The 17544-nt window shown below is 44.4% G+C and overlaps 1 pseudogene; it reads left to right on the top strand.

Annotated features, from left to right (window-relative positions):
* Window positions 1–7245: 7245 nt before the first annotated feature.
* LOC147434664 (uncharacterized) lies at window positions 7246–17281 on the top strand (annotated as a pseudogene).
* Window positions 17282–17544: the final 263 nt, after the last annotated feature.

The following is a 17544-nucleotide window of genomic DNA, read 5'->3' as shown; positions in this document are numbered from 1 at the left end:
TCTCTGCAGGCACGGCTTGAGAACACAGATAGAGAGATGTAGCAGATATAGGAGTAGTGGCCTTATTGTTTCCATCCCATGTTAGGTAGCACAGAAAGATCCGTGGCTGCTTGATGAGATGATGAGGGTCATTGCGGCCTGCTGGCTGCTGGCTGCTGAGGAGGTAGGATTGGAAATCCATAAGTAGGGAGTCAAAGCTGCACCAGTGTGCTTCAAGTCGATCCAGCACCGCCATTTGCTCCCCAAACGCCGGCTTGCCGAGAGCTGCGTCGACGTTCATTGTCACCTTGGACTACACCCACTAGGGCAAGGGATTAACGCTGCAAACGAAGGCGTAGATGACCACCATGCATGGTGTCAATGAAGGGCAGGGTGAAGAGGATTGCTTAGCAGTATATGCTGGGCATTCTCGTCACTATACCATGCAGAGGGGCTATTGGGCTCCTCTTCGTCTGATCGTTCTCCGAGAAAGGTGCGCTCCAGGAGGAAACACAGCCTCAAGCTGGTTGTCAAGAAGCCTTTCAAATCGTCAAGGAAGGCCAAAACTCTTTGAAGATACCATTTCAAGATAATAACAAAACTCGAGAGGGTGTAGTGGTGTTATGTGCTATGTAGTTGTCAGTTGACGAGAGAGAGAGAGAGAAGGTGATTGGTGGGGCTGAAGAGAGAGAGACAAATCAGAGAGGCAGACCAGAGAGACGGCCGTTGTTGTGTGGGTGTGGGCACCGACATGCGTATCATGTGATAGGTGGTCGTGATTGTGGGCAGCTCACGACTGCATGGGTGGGTTGGTTGGGTGGTCCAGGAACGAGAGGGAGAGTCACGAAACCAGTACAGTGGGAGACAAGTACAGTGGATGGACAAGTTGGAGTGGAGGGAGAGAACAACAGCGGTATAAGACTAGGGTGGATGGCGACTGGAGTTAGGGAGAAAAAGAGATATTGGAGTTGGCGGGTTGCATGCAACTGAGTAAAAGATTTTCATTGGCTGTAATTAATTGGCTCAGTTTTGACTGGTGTTCTGGCGGCCTTAGTTGCATGCAGACTAAGGAAGTGGAGAGAGAGAGATTCACTGCCGCACGTAAGTGATGAGCACTCTTGGTGAGCAACTAACCGTCCAAAGAGAGAGAGAGCTCGTGGCTTGCATGGGCATGGGAGAGTTTAGAGAGACTGCCAGTGGGCCAAAGAGAGAGAGAAAGAGAACCGGTGCATGGAGGTGGAGTCAGGGAGTAAGATTTGGTCTGCCACGAGAGAGAGAGAGAGAGAGAGAGAGAGAGAGAGAGAGAGAGAGAGAGAGAGAGAGAGAGAGAGAGAGAGAGAGAGAGAGAGAGAGAGAGAGAGTGCTTGCCTGTACTCACAGACACTTAATGCTTCAAGCTTGAGCATAGTAAGTTCATGAGCTTGCTAAATCGCCGCTGCCTAGAGAAAAATCAGTTTGGCTTTCATTTGCTATTGACCAACGTTAATGTTCGATTGCCATCATTAGAACCATGCTTCAACTCGTTGCTCATTTTGTCAACAGAGCGTCCACCGATTAACTGTTTGATGAGACCCAAGATCCACCCAATTTGTAAATGATGGAGCACTAGTCTACTATTGGATAGTTTCCCGCGACTACTGTCCTTTGACACAGACACCACCCCATGAATCAGTGCCATTGTTTCCCCCGGCTTATATCCATTTTTTTTTTCTTCAGAATTTTTTTTGTGTTAATTTGATTCCTCGTAATCCTTTGAAAGCCTTAATTATTATTTGGTGTATTGTTCCCATGCTGCTAATGTTAATAGAGCTCCTAATCTGAGTGTTCATGGCTCGATGATATCATAGAACATTGCAATTTTCCTATCTAATCTAATACTTACATACAATATGATAATGTTCTTTCCTTTCTTCTATTGACATCTCCATACCTTGGCAATTATATGCGAACCTATTGCAACTTGGAAATTTCTTATGTTCAGACACCTACCTTTTCCAACACGCGTGTAAGCACTCAAGGTAAAATACATATTGCAATAGTTACTTAATACATGCATGCAAATCATTATTAATAAAAATGAGTAATTAAAAAGTACTTAGCTCCAAATTTGTCACGTTCTTCCTTCCTACAATCCGTATCTTGCCAAGAGCGATGGCCTGTGCTCTGATACCACTGCTACAGAGGGTGCATGGCTGCCCTGCGAAATACTCAAAATAACACAATAAACATCATAAAACAAGCTAATCGGCATACCCGGAAACCATCCTTGCACATAATCAAGATGCACACGAGCAGAAAGAGACAGAGAGGGAGATAGAGCGAGAAAGCACATGCAGGTGCACCTCCTAGAGTGGAGTGCTACGCCTGACACGGCAAGAGAGAAGAGAGGAGAGGAGAGAACAAGACGCAAGCACTGGGTACAATCTCTCCCCGTGCAAGAGTGACCATTTCCCTCTTGCACGTATTTAATTTATAGATTCTTGAATGGTCAAAGTGAGTACAAACTGGCCGGCCGGTCATAAATGGCCAAAGCTCATAAAGAGCACTTGAATAATCAAATATACATAAATATAATATCCTTTTGCAGTAGCCTAGCATGGTAAAGTCTTTTCCACCTCTCAGCTGCAATAAATAATAAAATGTCAATTCTATAACAAAAACATTTTCAGAAACCCCCATAGGCTGTACATTTGCCTCATTAGAACTTACATTCGTATTTCCACCACTGAAAAGAGGCAACAAAGTGTCATAAATGTCCTGTGAGCTTACATTACTATCTCTAGTACATGACAGCAAGGGCTGAACAGAATCTTCCACAAACACTACATCTCGAGAAACCAAAATACATTTTGTTTGCGGATGATATAACCTGTAACCTTTGCTTTCAGCGCTATAACCAACAAAAATACATTTGACAGCCTTATCATCCAATTTTCTGCGTTGCACTTGTGGCACCAAAGCATATGCCAAACAGCCAAAAACACGCATGTGCTCAATAGAAGGCTTTCCATCATGCCATGCTTCATATGGAGTAATAGACTGCAAATCTTTCGTAGGACACTTGTTTAGTACATAAGTGGCACACATGATGGCCTCTAGCCAAAAAGAATGCCGCAAAGCTTGACTTTTGACCATACATCGTGCCATTTCCGTCGGTGAACTGTTTTTCCTCTTAGAAACACCATTTTGTTGAGGTTTATAAGGCACTGTACATTGGTGTTTTATCCCACGACTAGCCAAAAGTGCATTAAATTCATGAGACATATACTCCCCCCCTCGATCGGAATGGAGGGTTCCCATAGTACATTTCGAGTCATTTTCAGCCATAGCCAGAAATTGTTTGAAGCACATAAAAACTTCGGACTTCTCTTTAGGCGGAAATACCCATGCATACCTGGAGTAATCATCAATGAAAGTCATGAAGTACAGGTAATTGCCCAAGGACGGAGTTTGCATGGGCTCACAAACATCACTATGCACAAGCTGCAACCTACATGTGGCCCGAACTGAACCATCCTTTGGAAATTTAGAACGCCGCATCTTACCCAAAATACAGCCTTCACAAACATGTTTGACAGGTGCTTCAAGAGGCGGCAAAGAAGCAACCATATCAAATTTCTGCAAACGCAGCAAACTAGCAAAATTCAGATGACCAAAACGTGCATGCCAAAGTTTTGCATCTGAAATAGCCCTTAAATCTGCAACAGCATTTGCAAAATTTTGTGCACACTTGTCATACAAAGTGAGCTTATACAGCCCATGGCACAAAAGGCCAGATGTAACAATTTCATCACCAAAACTGAGATCATGAACTGTACATCTGTCATCCACAAATTTGACTACGAGTCCAAGTCTAGAAAGTGCGGATACAGACAAGAGATTTTTCTTGATCCCAAGTACGTAAAGTGCATCAACAAGTATGAAGGAACTGCCATTGGCAATAGGGAGCACAATCTTTCCAACTCCCTAAACTGGATAAGAGGCATTGTTGGCACAAGTGACTGAATTCCCATGAGGGACAGACTCAAATAGAGGTAAACAATTCACGATGTGAGGTAATGTGCTTTGTAGCACCATTGTCGAAATACCACACATGTGAATCTGCAGCAAACAAGCATGCATCATGGTCAGCAGGATTGTAAGTGCACTCTGCGCTAAAAGCCCATTTTGCATCAACATCAGCAACACAGTCTCCTTTCACAGAAGACTCAACAATGGCTGCATTTGTAGTGGAACCAGCATTTGCAGTGGAGCCACCCTCTTTCTTCTTAGCCTCTTTGGCCTTCAACTTAGGACACGACTTGATCAAGTGATCATTGGATTTATAATAATGGCAACGCATCTTCTTTTTTCCCTTATCACCAAAATTGCCCGACGAATTACTGCCAACAGAAACATTAGGAACAGAATTTTTGCCACTCGCAGCAGAACCATAAGAAGTGGCTGCATTGCTGTTACCACCCTTTCTTTGAGAAGCAAAAAAAGCCTATTCAACTGCACGCTATCTAGTCCTGTTTTTTCTGGACAGTGACTCTTCCAACAGCAATGTGCATATGCATCAAACTTGACAACTTCTGGATTTCCTTGGGTCATAAGTCTCCAAGTACTAGCAAAAGTCTGGTAAGAATCTGGCAAGGCATCAAGAACACTCTGCACAAGGGAACTGTCTGAAATAACTTCACCTGCAGAAATAAGTTGCTCATTGATATCCTTGACACCAGCAAGGAAAGTGTCCATATCATCTTCCTCATGCATAATCTTTGACTCCAGCTCTTTACGCAGCAAAGCAATTTTAGCCTCATTGCGGCTTGCATAAAGACCTGCTAGAATATCCCAAGCCTGTTTTGCACATTTTGTTGAATGGATGTGAGGAACAATGGTGCGCTTCACAGACAACGCAATCAATGCATGAGCCTGCGCATCCTTAACATCCAACGAGCTTGTTCTGCCGTAGGCAAAACAACTCTAACAATTGCAATCCTTGGAGCAAGACCTGCAACATCCTCAACATCGCCTACATCCTCAGAACCAGGACGTACATCAATGCCTTGCACAATGTTCCAGACACCCTTTGACACAAGAACATGTTGCATCATATAAGCATACATAGGGTAGTTGTCCCCATCCAACCTGTCCTGAGCAGCAAACATCTTGAACACATCAGTGTTGTTGTTGTTAGCCATGGTAAATGCTGCACTTGATGTGAAAACTGCCCGAAAATAAGAGAAATGGAGCTGGAACAACTTGTGCTATATAGCACAAACCGTAGAAGACTATAAGGCACCTGTTATAAAGAAAACGGCACTGACAAAAATTCTGCACAAAATGACAAAATAGCATGTGCAGCACTGCCTGTAGTGGAAACGGAGGCCGAAATGAGCCCAAAATTTTTGTCGACCTGCAAACGCTCGCCAAAGCTCACTGAAATCGGAGAAAGTGAGCAGGCGTGTGCTGGAGCAGCTGGCGACTAAGCCCGGGAGGACGTGACCTGCTCTGATACCAATTGTTGGAATTAGGGTTGAAGAGAAACGCACATAGCTTGGAGAAGACGAAGGAAGCTCAAGGCACACAATAGAGAGTGTGTTTCTTAGTATACAATGGAAAGATAGATAGCCCTAGAGTGATGGGCGTATATACAATGCAAGGGGGAAAAAACCTCCTAAAGAGGGAAAAAATGCCCCGACGGTCCTAGTGTGTTCACACACATCACTACCACATGTATATGGTAACAAATCTGCACAGGTGGTCATTTTCTCCTGCGAGCACGCACAGATCTGCCCTGGCCGAAACCTGCAGCGCATGTATTATTGAGCTCTCTCCCCCCCCCCCCCCCCCCCCCCCCCCCCCCCCCCCCCCCCCTATCTCTCTCTCTCTCTCTCTCTCTCATATCGTGTGTGTGTATGTGTGTGTGTGTGTGTGTGTGTGTAGGAAAGAGAGAGAGAGAGAGAGAGAGAGAGAGAGAGAGAGAGAGAGAGATAGAGATAGAGATAGAAGTGTGTGTGTGTGTGTAGGAAAGAGAGAGAGAGACAGAAATGTATAAGTGTGTGTAGGAAATCAAAGAGAGAGAGAGAGAGAAACATGTGTGTGTAAGAAACTAAATAGAGAGAGAGAGAGAGAAATGTGTGTGTGTGTGTGTGAGTAAGAAATTAGAGAGAGAGATGTGTGTGTGTGTAGGAAATTAGAGAGAGAGAGAGAGAGAGAGAGAGAGAGAGATAGGATAATAGAGAGAGAGTGAGAGAGAAAGAGAAAGAGAGATAGCGAGAGCGAGATCGAGAGAGCGAAAGAGAGATAGTGAGAGCAAGATAGAGAGAGAAAGAAAGAGAGATAGGGTACGTAGAGAGAGAGAAATAGAGAGATAGAGAGTGATATATATATATATATATATATATATATATATATATATATATATATATATATATAGAGAGAGAGAGAGAGAGAGAGAGAGAGAGCCAGAGATAGGGGTACAGAAAGAGAGAGAATTAACTAGAGATAGTTACACAGAGAGAGAGAGAGAGAGAGAGAGAGAGAGAGAGAGAGAGAGAGAGAGAGAGAGAGAGAGAGAGAGAGAGAGAGATAGTAGTAGATAGATCCGAGTCGGCGTGAAAATACTTACCTTGGCTGACCAATTTAGAGAAAAGGACAGAAACTCTCTCTATCTCTCTCTCTCCCTCTAGAAGAAACTATGGAACTAAAAGAGGCAAAGGGGTTTTGCCCACTACATGCATTGTCATGTACACCTGGAGGAGCACGTATGTATCTACCCATATAGGATTTGACCAATCAAGATGAGATTTTGACCCGGTGGTCCTGATCTCCGTACACCTCTGGACCGAGGTGTATGGAGATCGGGCAAGGCTAGAGAATGCGAGGTAGTTTACATTGTGAGGAGTATATATATTAAAACAACATTCATAATCATTGTAGATAGCAACGTCATCAACTAACATGGAGGAAAAGATTGCATGCTCGTGCACACTCTGCAAGTATCAAATCATGTGCAAGCGTAGGATATGTAATGAGCATGTGCACTGAGTACGTAGAGTTTGCTAGAGAAATCATGCAGAATCTACGATACGACTCCTACAGAACGGGCATTGATTTTCGTGACATAACACCTACATCTGAGAGAGAGAGAGAGAGAGAGAGAGAGAGAGAGAGAGAGAGAGAGAGAGAGAGAGAGAGAGAGAGAGAGAGAGAGAGAGAGAGAGAGAGAGAGAGAGAGAGAGAGAGAGAGAGAGAGAGAGAGAGAGAGAGAGAGAAAGGATTATGTGTGAAGGTCCGACCAATATAGAGCCAAGGATAGAAGCAGAAAATGGCTTACAGACACAAGAAGATGGCATGGAGGAGATGTTGGATGCCTTCTTCTAGACAAGCGAGGAGAACGCTAATGAATCAGCACCTGAAGCAGTGCGCCTATCTCCTGAAGACATGTTGAGAAAGTTGGCACGTCAACCAATCTATGAAGGCGCAAAAATGTCTGTGCTTCATACTTGTCTGACGTTTTTGAATCTGTAGTCAGTGTACGGGTGGTTAGATGCAAGCATCATTGCTTTGTTTAGGTATGTAACTTACAAAAGAGATTTTCCAATTGCAACGGTGACGTGCTTGGGGAGCTTTTAATTTAATCTGGCTTAAATAGGTTGTTACGGGAGCAACTTCTCCCGGCTGGCAATGAGATGCCCCCCTCACGCCAGACGCAAAGTGACTATTGACCTCAGTTGTCTTGGACTACAACAAGATTCATGAATGTCCAAATAATTGCATTCTTTTTCGCAATGAATTCGCAAATTGTCTGTCGTGTTCTAAGTGTGGAGCAATGCGCTACAAACAAGATGCGGTTGGCGAGACAGTGCCAGCTAAAGTGTTGTGGCATTTCCCTATTATTTCGAGGATAAAAAGCATGTTTTGTTGTGGTTCCATTGCAAAGTTGATGCAGTGGCATTCTACGAATAGATCCACTGACGCAACATTTAGGGTGCCCGCTGATTCAAAGTCTTGGAGGCACATTGAAGATACCTGGCCACATTTTAAGAGTGAACCACGCAATTTGCGTTTGGGCATGGCAATGGATGGAGTCATGGAGCACTTGGATTGTGTGCCTTATCAATTACAACCTCCCGCCGTGGCTTGCCATCAAGAAGGGTCATTTGATATTAGGCTTAAATGTACCTGGTAATTTCAAGGCAAAAAACATGGATGTTTATCTAGCTCCACTAGTTGACGAGCTCCAGGAGTTATCGCATGGGATCGACATAGCAAATGCGATTGAACCAATAGGACAACATCATGCAAGGATACATGGACTTCTTATGTGGACTATGCATGATTGGCCCGGATACGATGAAGCTTCTGGAACTGGTTCTTGATTTACAAAATTCTCCCTATTCGCAAGCACTTTGCCTTGGCCTGAATCATGCTTTAATATATGCAGGGCTTACAACTTCGGGATACAATGCATGTCCAATTTATGGGCTATCTTTGGATGTGCGCTATTCTACCTCGCTTTGAAAGACAATTTATCAAGGCCACCACCGTTATCTTCTAGATGGCCATCACTTGCGCGAAGGTCAGCTTGGTCGCGTAGAATGTCGTCCTATGCATCTACAAGAGTGGCATCGTCGATGGGAGCAACATGAGGGGCAACCTGTTTCAGGAATGAAACTTTTGTCCATTCTCCATGCGTTGTCGTACTGGGGTGATCTACTAATTAACCATTTGATGGATCCAATGCATATATTCAAGAATGTGGGAGAGCTCCTCTGGAAGACAATCATGGGAATGAGAGACAATCGAGCTTCACGATATGATTTGCAGTCAGTTGGAAAGATGCCAGAGCTGTGGCCTTTCACCAATGTAGCTGGCCAAACAAAGCTTCCAAGAGCGCCATGGGTATTGCTAAAAAGCGAGGAACCACAAGTCAAAAGGGTGATTTCATAGTTCAGGACGCCAACAGGATATATGCGATGTCTCAAGACAACATTCACCCGTGATAATCAACTTCCAGGACTGAAATCGCACGACTGGTATAAGTTCTTGCAATTTATTCTGCCAATTGCGATCAAGGGGTGTTTAACGGAGGAAGTGCGGTCCTGCATATACAAGATTTCAGAGCTAGTGCGGTGGATCTCTTCCAAGGAGATACGAGAGGAATCCATTGCAGTCGCAAGGGCTAACTCCATTGAGGCAGCTTGCATGATTGAGAAGTATCTACCCATGAGCTGCCTAACTATCCAAATGCACTTGCTCGTCCATGTAGTAGATGAGGTTGCAGTCGCAGGTACAGTCCGCAGCCGTTGGATGTTCTTTCTAGAGCGGTTCATGAAAACACTTAAGGGTTTTGTTCTCCAAAAAGCACGTCCAGAGGGGAGCATGGTAGAAGGATGGCTGGTGCAAGAGTCTCTTTTCTCGACGACCAAATTTCTATCCGTTTCTGACCCAAAAATGCCTCGACTATGGAGCGATGAGGAGGATGCAAGATTGGTGGGAGAGGAGCCGCAGGGGCAAGGGGTGCCGAAGAAAATGAATGGCGCCATGCAAGAAAAGATCATGAATTTTTGTATATTAAATTCAGAGTGGATGCAAAAATGGCTTGAAAGGTACAAAGAAGATAAAGAGAGACGCAATAGGGAGTGACACGATTTCAGGCGAAGCTGAACAACTAGAGGCTTACCCTTGCCAGACTATCTCACTCCTCTACCTGAATTCCCTACAATGGCATGGTTGGACAAGACAATGAGAGTAGCTCGATAGATCGGAGAATCCATATCTCTAGAAGAGGAAGAGCTGGCTATTGGATGTGACTGGAGGTATCATACATACATGGCATTTTGGTCGCATGGAAAGCATTTCAGAACACAACAAATTGATAGCAGAAGAAACACGTTTGACAGTGGGGTAATGGTTAGTTTCATGCAAAAGAGCAGGGCCAGTGCCAGAGACACGAATGAGAGCACTAGCAACCTGGATTACTGTGGTCTGGTGTTAAATATCATGAAAGTTAGCTTCAGCCGGTTTGAGATGTTTTTGTTGGATGTGAAGTGGTTCAAGGTGATTACTTCTGGTTGCAATGCAACGGTACGCAGAGATGGAAACAAACTTGTGCAAATAGATTCTACAAAGATTTGGACAGATGCGAGCGACACATTTTCTCTTCCCGAACATTGCGAGCAAGTGGTCTTTGTACTGGACCCTCGAGAGTGACAATGGTGGTTTGTGGTTCAGGTTGCTCAAAGAAATAAATAAGTATTTGAAGGGCAAGAGCTCTTGGAGGAAAGTCGGTCAGACGACGCAGATACTACTGTGACATTAGATGAGATGGACAAAGGTATGGCAGAGGAAGCTGACAGATATACAAGGGATGACGCAGACTAGGAAGATATGACACTTGTAGATGAAGATGCAATGGATAAAGAATCTGCCAGAATGAGTTGGGGCAGAGTTATGTCTGCAATTCAAGATAAACGATGATATTGTGCAAGATCTTATTGATGATGCCTCACTAGTCGAGGCCTGTAAGTGTTTGCGTGAAGACGTTGTTGTGCAGCTCCGCCTCCATGATAAGAAAAAGAGCAAAGAAATGCAAGCTAAGCTTCTTTGAAGCCTACACATTTAGTGAGCAGTGATCGGCTTGATAACAGGTCAAGTTTAATGATTAATGTATGCTAGATGCGGCTTTAAAGGGACAATTGATGTCATAATTATGCCAAAAAGGAGTATAATTAGAGTGAGCACAGATGGTATATTATGACCTAGAGCTGTAGTTCTTGAAGTGCTCTACCGGCCTGTCTTTGCGGCTCGTCGATTGGAGCTACGACGAAGAAGTTATAGCAGTTTGAAGTTTAAGTCGATTGCAGATCCGTACCGGATTGGGCAACTGCAGCTGAGGTGAGAGAAATGAAATGAATGCACGGACCTAAAGTGCTCACTTTGTGGAGTGCATTGGTCTTTTCAAATCAGTGATCGGAGTCGGTCGCCAAGATATTAGCCTTTAAAGATTCACCAGGGGCCCGGTTCCGTACCAGTCTGGTCTGCTCGGTTAGAGTGCCATCTGGGAATTTTTGAGCTTTATTGGGGTTTTGATGTGCGAGAGCAGCAAGTGCTTTAGGAGTATCACGCTCGGAATGACGTATTTTGGAATCCAATGATTGCTTGGAATGCCCATCACGACTGCGGTAAGGAGCTGGTTTATTTTCATTGAGTGCCAAAGATTATACGAGATGCTGGAGACGGCAATAAAATTCACAAAGAGGGTCAAGGCATAAGAAAAAGGGTTAGAGCTCAGCAAAGTAGGAAGTTACAGGATAATTGACAATAACTCATGCTTAATGATTAAGGCAATTTTGAGCAGAGTTGGAGCTTGCAGAATCCGCGTGGTATTTGAAGCAGATAAAGTGACAGGAGGAAATTTCCATAACCGTCATCAGCTAAAGATTGAATTAACATTCTTTTAAGTCTGATGTCGTTAACAGCACGGTTAATCCTGTAAAAGCGGGAGCTTAAACTCCTAGTTAGGAGCTGATCCAAGTGAAGGCACTGTTAACAGCCCGCCTTGGCTAAGGACTAAATTGTACTCAAACCAATATTCAATTAATTGATGATTGTGGTGATTGGCAGAGCTGTCAGTGTCTCGTGTTCTCTCTCGTTAACACCTCCCACAACCAGAGGCCCGGCCCCTACCCGGCTCACGTAGCGAACACATATCCCCTGACATCTTTGGTGAACCCGATGCGAAACGAGCCGGGGTGGGAGGTAAAGATGGAGAATTTAGAGCAGATGATGAGGATGATTGTAGAATTAGGTGAGAACGATTTTGATGATAAGTCAACAGTTCCAGATTTTGCAAAGATGCTTCAATTGGTTCAAGGATCTCTGCTTGAAATAGAGACCGTAAAGAAGAAAAATCAAATCGATGAAGCTTTGGATGTAGCTTCAGATGCAGTATATGATGACAAACGACTCTTTGATGGATACGATCCAGAGGGCTACCTAGAGTGCTATGAGCTGGAGACCAAGGTAAGAGGGATACCAGAAGAGTTGATGATCAAATCTTTTGAGCAGTTAGTGAGTTCAGATGTGAAGGAGCAGATTCAAGAGTTTACCAGAGCTTGCAACGATGACTGGGAGTGTTTCAAAGAGGCTATTGTGCAAGCACGTTATGAGGAGTATGAAATATATCAAGAACAGAGTTCAAGTCTACTGGACTACGCAGATATTTGAGGACAAGTACGATCAAAGCTAGAAGTTGTGATTGATGAGTTTATTGTGCAGGATGCTACCTTCTTATAGGCTAATGATGAAGACATAGTTGAAGCTGTGTATGCAAAGTTGGGTTTTGCAGATGTTGTGCATGAAGTAGAAGTCCTCGAGGGTGAGTCTCTACAGCCTCAAACTACGCAAGGTGAATTTTTCAAAGAACATGTACCTGTAGTACTGGAAGAAAAGAAATCATGGGATCAAAACAACGAATTGGCTAAAGCTCAGGAAGAAATTGTGCAGGTGAATGAGTGTAGCCATATTCAAGAAGACATGCATCAAGATTCAGCTACAACTGATACTTTTGCTACTGAATCAGAATTAGAGCAAAATTTTTCAGGTACAGATTCTACCATAGAGGTGATTGAAGATACTGGTACAGGTTTTGCCAAAGATTTGATTAATGATACAGAGGTTATAGGTCCAAGCAGGGCTGTTGTTGAGAGCAGCAGGACCATGGCTTTTGATATACCAGATTTACCAAATTTGGATGTACCAGATTTTGAGGACTTGGCTAAGCAAGAGTATGTGCTTGATTCAGAGGGGGTGCAAACTCCTTCATTGAAAAGCTTTTGTGAAGCACAGCTACCAAATTGGGAAATTGATCTTGAACGTGATTATGATGATTCAAAGGGGGTGCAGACTCCTTTGACGCGCTTCCGTGACCAAGAGCTACCAATCTGGCAGACTGATCCTGAATTTGATGATGGTGATTTAGAGAGTGAGCAAACTTCTTCTCTATCAAGAATTTGTGATATAGGGCTCACGCTATGGCAAGATGATCATGAACTTGATGATACTGATTTAGAGGGGGTGCATAGTAAAGTGCAATCTCTTGTTGATGAATATGATTGGTTTCATTGTGCCGATGATACACACAGGCCAGTAGATGAAATTTTCAATGTGCATGCTGAACTTTGTGCTATAGAAGTGCAAAGATATCTAGCTGAGGGTGAAAGACTTGAAGAGCAGTTTACTGTAGATGCATTTAGTATGCATGTCATATGTGAAAACACTCGTTAATTGCAGCAACCTGAGATGTACAGGATTGAGAAACCTTCTGAAGCAGTAGACCTAGATCTTATGTGCTTATTGGACAAAGCTTTGGAAGGGTTCTCAAACACATATGCTAAGGATATCAATCAATCCAGATTCATGCATGAGCCAATTTGTTCAGATGCAGTAGATGATGACCTTATGCAGTTTTTAGATGATGCACTACTTGATTTTGAGCCTCTATGATATAAAGAATCGTTTTGTGATGATCGGAATTTCAATACTAGTGAGAGTGAAGGTGCACTGCCAATGCTTTTACCTATGATTGATGATCAACAATTGGATGAGCCAGTTGCACAACGGATATGGTAGTATCTGATGCTACCTGATGCTATATGGAATCTGATGTTACCCTATGATGTAGGGGATTTTGAGCTAGCTTTTGACCCAGGAGGTGACAGATATCTGCATGGTCCTGGGCAATTGACTTATATGCCATATGATCCAGGCGGTTTGCATGAAGATTTGTGGGTTAATGTATGTTTATGCTCTACTAATTGGAAATTCTTGTATTTTCCCTATGATCCTGGAGGATGGTGCAAAATTTTTAAAGGAATGCTCAGAATAGGAGATATCATTGGGTTCCCGTTTGATCTCGGGGGCTACTGAAGTGCAAGTTCCAGATTTGAAAAGTACCAGTTATCTGTTGTAGCAGGTTGCATGGTACAAGGTTTTGTTTCTTAGTTCAATAAGATTACATGGTTGGCTTCCAGTTGATTTCTTTGAATAATTGATAAAGTATCTTCACATCTTTTGAGTTGGTTCTAGTACCAGAACTTGAGGTAAAAGACTTGACGGCCATTCCGTGTGCAGACAGAGTAAGGCATACTTGAGCTTGACAGGGTTCCTTAAAGAGAGCTTAATGGTCAAGCCGTGTGCATCATTAACTGGAGCACTTGAGTCTGGTAGGGTCACTAAACACGTTATCCATAATTGAATACTTTGAAGATAAGCCAGATACAATTCAGAGATTTTTTATGCACAGCTACCTAATGATTAAGCTAGAAAATTGATGGTAGGGTATAAGCCTTATTTCCTTTTTCATAATGTGAGTCTGATGATTGAAAGAGCTTAAGGTACCTGAAGCAAATGTATATTGAAGTGCTGTTGGCATAGACCGGACACTGTGCAGGTTCAGAGGGGGTGGATGTCACGCAGCTCCGCTTCCATGATACGAAAAAGAGCAGAGAAATGCAAGGTAAGCTTCTTTGAAGCCTACAAATTTAGTGAGAAGTGATCAGGGCTTGATAACAGGTCAAGTTTAATGATTAATGTATGCTAGATGCGGCTTTAAAGGGCCAACTGATTTCTTAATGATTCCAAAAAGGAGTATACTTAGAGTGAGCACAGATGGTATATTATGACCTAGAACTGCAGTGCTTGAAGTGCTCTACCGGCCTGTCTTTGCGGCTCGTCGATTGGAGCTACAGTGAAGAAGTTATGGCAGTTTGAAGTTTAAGTCGATTGCAGATCCGTACCAGATTGGGCAACTGCAGCTGAGGGGATAGAAATGAAATGAATGCACGGACCTGAAGTGATCACTTTGTGTAGCGCTTCTTTCTTTTCAGATCAGTGAGCGGAATCCCGGACGCCAAGATATTAGCCATTAAAGATTCACCGGGGGCCGGTTCCGTACCATTCCGGTCTGCTCGATCAGAGTGCGATCTGGGAATTTTTGAGCTTTATTGGGGTTTTGATATGCGGGAGCAGCAAATTCTTTAGGAGTATCACGCTCGGAATGACGTATTTTGGAATCCAATGATTGCTTGGAATGCCCATCACGACTGCGGTAAGGAGCTGGTCTATTTTCGTCGAGTGCCAAGGATTATACGAGATGCTGGAGACGGCAATAAAATTCACAAAGAGGGTCAAGGACTGCTGGAGAAAGGAGTTGTGCTTGGTATTGCTTTGCTTGGGTGAACATGTATGCCTAATATGAGCAATTAACTTCACAGATGATATTGTTGATCAAGCGCTATTGCGTAAAGATGTTGTGCCTTGCAAAAAGTTGGTAGACATGTATGTCAAATGTGGTGCCCTTAGGAGGGAATCCGACCACCCACTTAAGCAAAGGCCGCCCGATTAAAGGGCATGGCCAATGGCCACCCAAAGGTGCACAAAGGCCCATCAATAGTCGGCTGCCCACTATGAGCCCCAATGGCTGCCCAGGAGTTGAGGTCGCCTGCCAAGCTAAGGCCGCCCACTTGGTAAATTAAAAGGGGCCGCCTTATGTGTTAAGGAAGTGTGAACAAAGAAAAAAGAGGCATGGCGCAGCAGCATGCAGTGAATGCCGACGAGGGACGAGGGTGTGAGGCTCGCGCTGGCCAACATGCGCAGCGGATGAGCGTGGTGATGAGATGAAAACCTGTTAGCGGGCCTAGGCGAAGCTTTTCGATGCACATCATGCGGCGTTTAGTGCTCCTCCCTGGATGGGCTGCCACGTCATAGCTTCGACTCCCACACCACGTCACCGATGGCGCCGTCGTTGCATAAAAACAAAAGAGGGCTATTAATAGGGATAGAAACGAGTTGAAGGCAGCGAGAAAAGAAGAGGAGGCATAACGGGAGGGCTATAAACGAAATGCATAGCAGGCAAGCAAGGAGAAAAAGAACGAGGCAAGCAAGGAGGACGAGCTTGGCCGAAGCAATGGAATAAGCTTGAGGAAGCTCGAGGGCACAACGCCAAGCAGAAGGGAAGCTCGAGGGGAGAAAGGACTCTCTCCCACTTTCTCTCGCTCTCTCTCATATCTCTCTCGGCCCTTGAGATGCTTGAGGGAGATGAAGCAAAGGGGATTCAGGTGCTCGTAGAAGTAGAAGAGGGAAGCTTTCTCTCTTCTCTCGCTCTCAAGCTTGAACAAGGGTAGGACAAAGACTATTTCTCTCTTTCTCTGGATTAGAGAAACAAAGCAAAGGCTCGGAAAAGGGCAGAGTTAAGCAAGGAGTCAAGGCAGAAGAAAAAGGGTTAGAGATCAGGAAAGTAGGAAGTTACAGGATAATTGACAATAAGTGATGCTTAATGATTAAGGCAATGAGCAGAGTCGAAGCTTGCAGAATCCGCGAGGTATTTGAAGCAGATAAAGCGACAGGAGGAAATTTCTATAAACGTCATCAGTTAAAGATTGAATTAACATTATTTTAAGTTCAGTGTCGTTAACAACCCAGTTAATCCTGTAGAAGTCGGAGCGTAAACTCCTAGTTAGCAGCTGATCCAAGTGACGGCGTTGTTAACAGCCCGCCTTGGCTAAGGACTAAATTGTACTCAAAGTAATATTCAATTAATTGATGATTACGGTGATTGGGAGAGCTGTCACTGTCTCGTGTTCTCTCTCTCTTTAACACCTCCCACAGCGAGAGGCTCGGCACCTGCCCGGCTCACGTAGAGAACACATATCCCCCGACAACGTTGATTTAGAATTAAGCTTAAAGTTAATTTAAACAAAGATGTTATGACGCTTTCTTTTTCTTTCTTTGTGCTCGACTTTAGTATGGAAGACAAATATCTAGATCCCGCTTCTATGAGTGCAGATGAATTTATGGGCTTCATCACACGGATGACGCCCAATCAGATGGCAGATGCGTCTCAGTACTCAGTAGCCAGAGGCACGGGTACCACGCCTCTAGGCTTCTTACGCGAGGGTCCGACGCCTATGGGGGGGGGGGATGACTATGGGTACGATTCCTGCGAGGTCTCCCATCACGTCCGCTTCGACATCTAGGGGTACGACAGAGGTGGGTACGTCCTTATCTCCGTAGCACAGGTGCACTCGCCGATCTCAGCGATCGTCACGTGGAGGTGGTGGTTGCTGTGGAGGAGGGTCCACAGATGCTTCGACCCCTCCTCGCTCATGACCCCCATCCTACCGAGGCACACCTCTCGACACACCTCTTAGCACACCTCGGACACTGTAGGGGGCACAGGATCCTAGTGCCTCCAAGCTCTATATTGTACGGGCAGATGGTTCTGTTGACATGGATATAGTCGGGACTGAGATGAGACAGTGGTTTCTTCAGCTCGCAGAGCTGCAGTTTTCGACCAGCATTTTGATGCCTTGGTCTCAGCAGGATTGCAACAAAATCAATTATATAGTGGAGACCATCATGAGAGAGTATCAGCCTGCTCCGGGTTCAAAGGATCTTCCGAGGAGGTGGATCAAGGGTGTTGCACGGATCAAGGCTTGTCGAAGCCTTCGGGCATCCCACACGAGACATGGCAGTAGATCAGCGAGGATGAGCGGACTGCGGACACACGGTTCAGAT

Source organism: Adiantum capillus-veneris, chromosome 19 (assembly GCF_014529385.1).
Source record: "Adiantum capillus-veneris isolate H3 chromosome 19, ASM1452938v2, whole genome shotgun sequence".
Lineage (NCBI taxonomy): Eukaryota > Viridiplantae > Streptophyta > Polypodiopsida > Polypodiales > Pteridaceae > Adiantum > Adiantum capillus-veneris.
The sequence above is the reverse complement of the archived record's forward strand: the minus strand, read 5'-3'. Positions and strand labels throughout refer to the sequence as shown.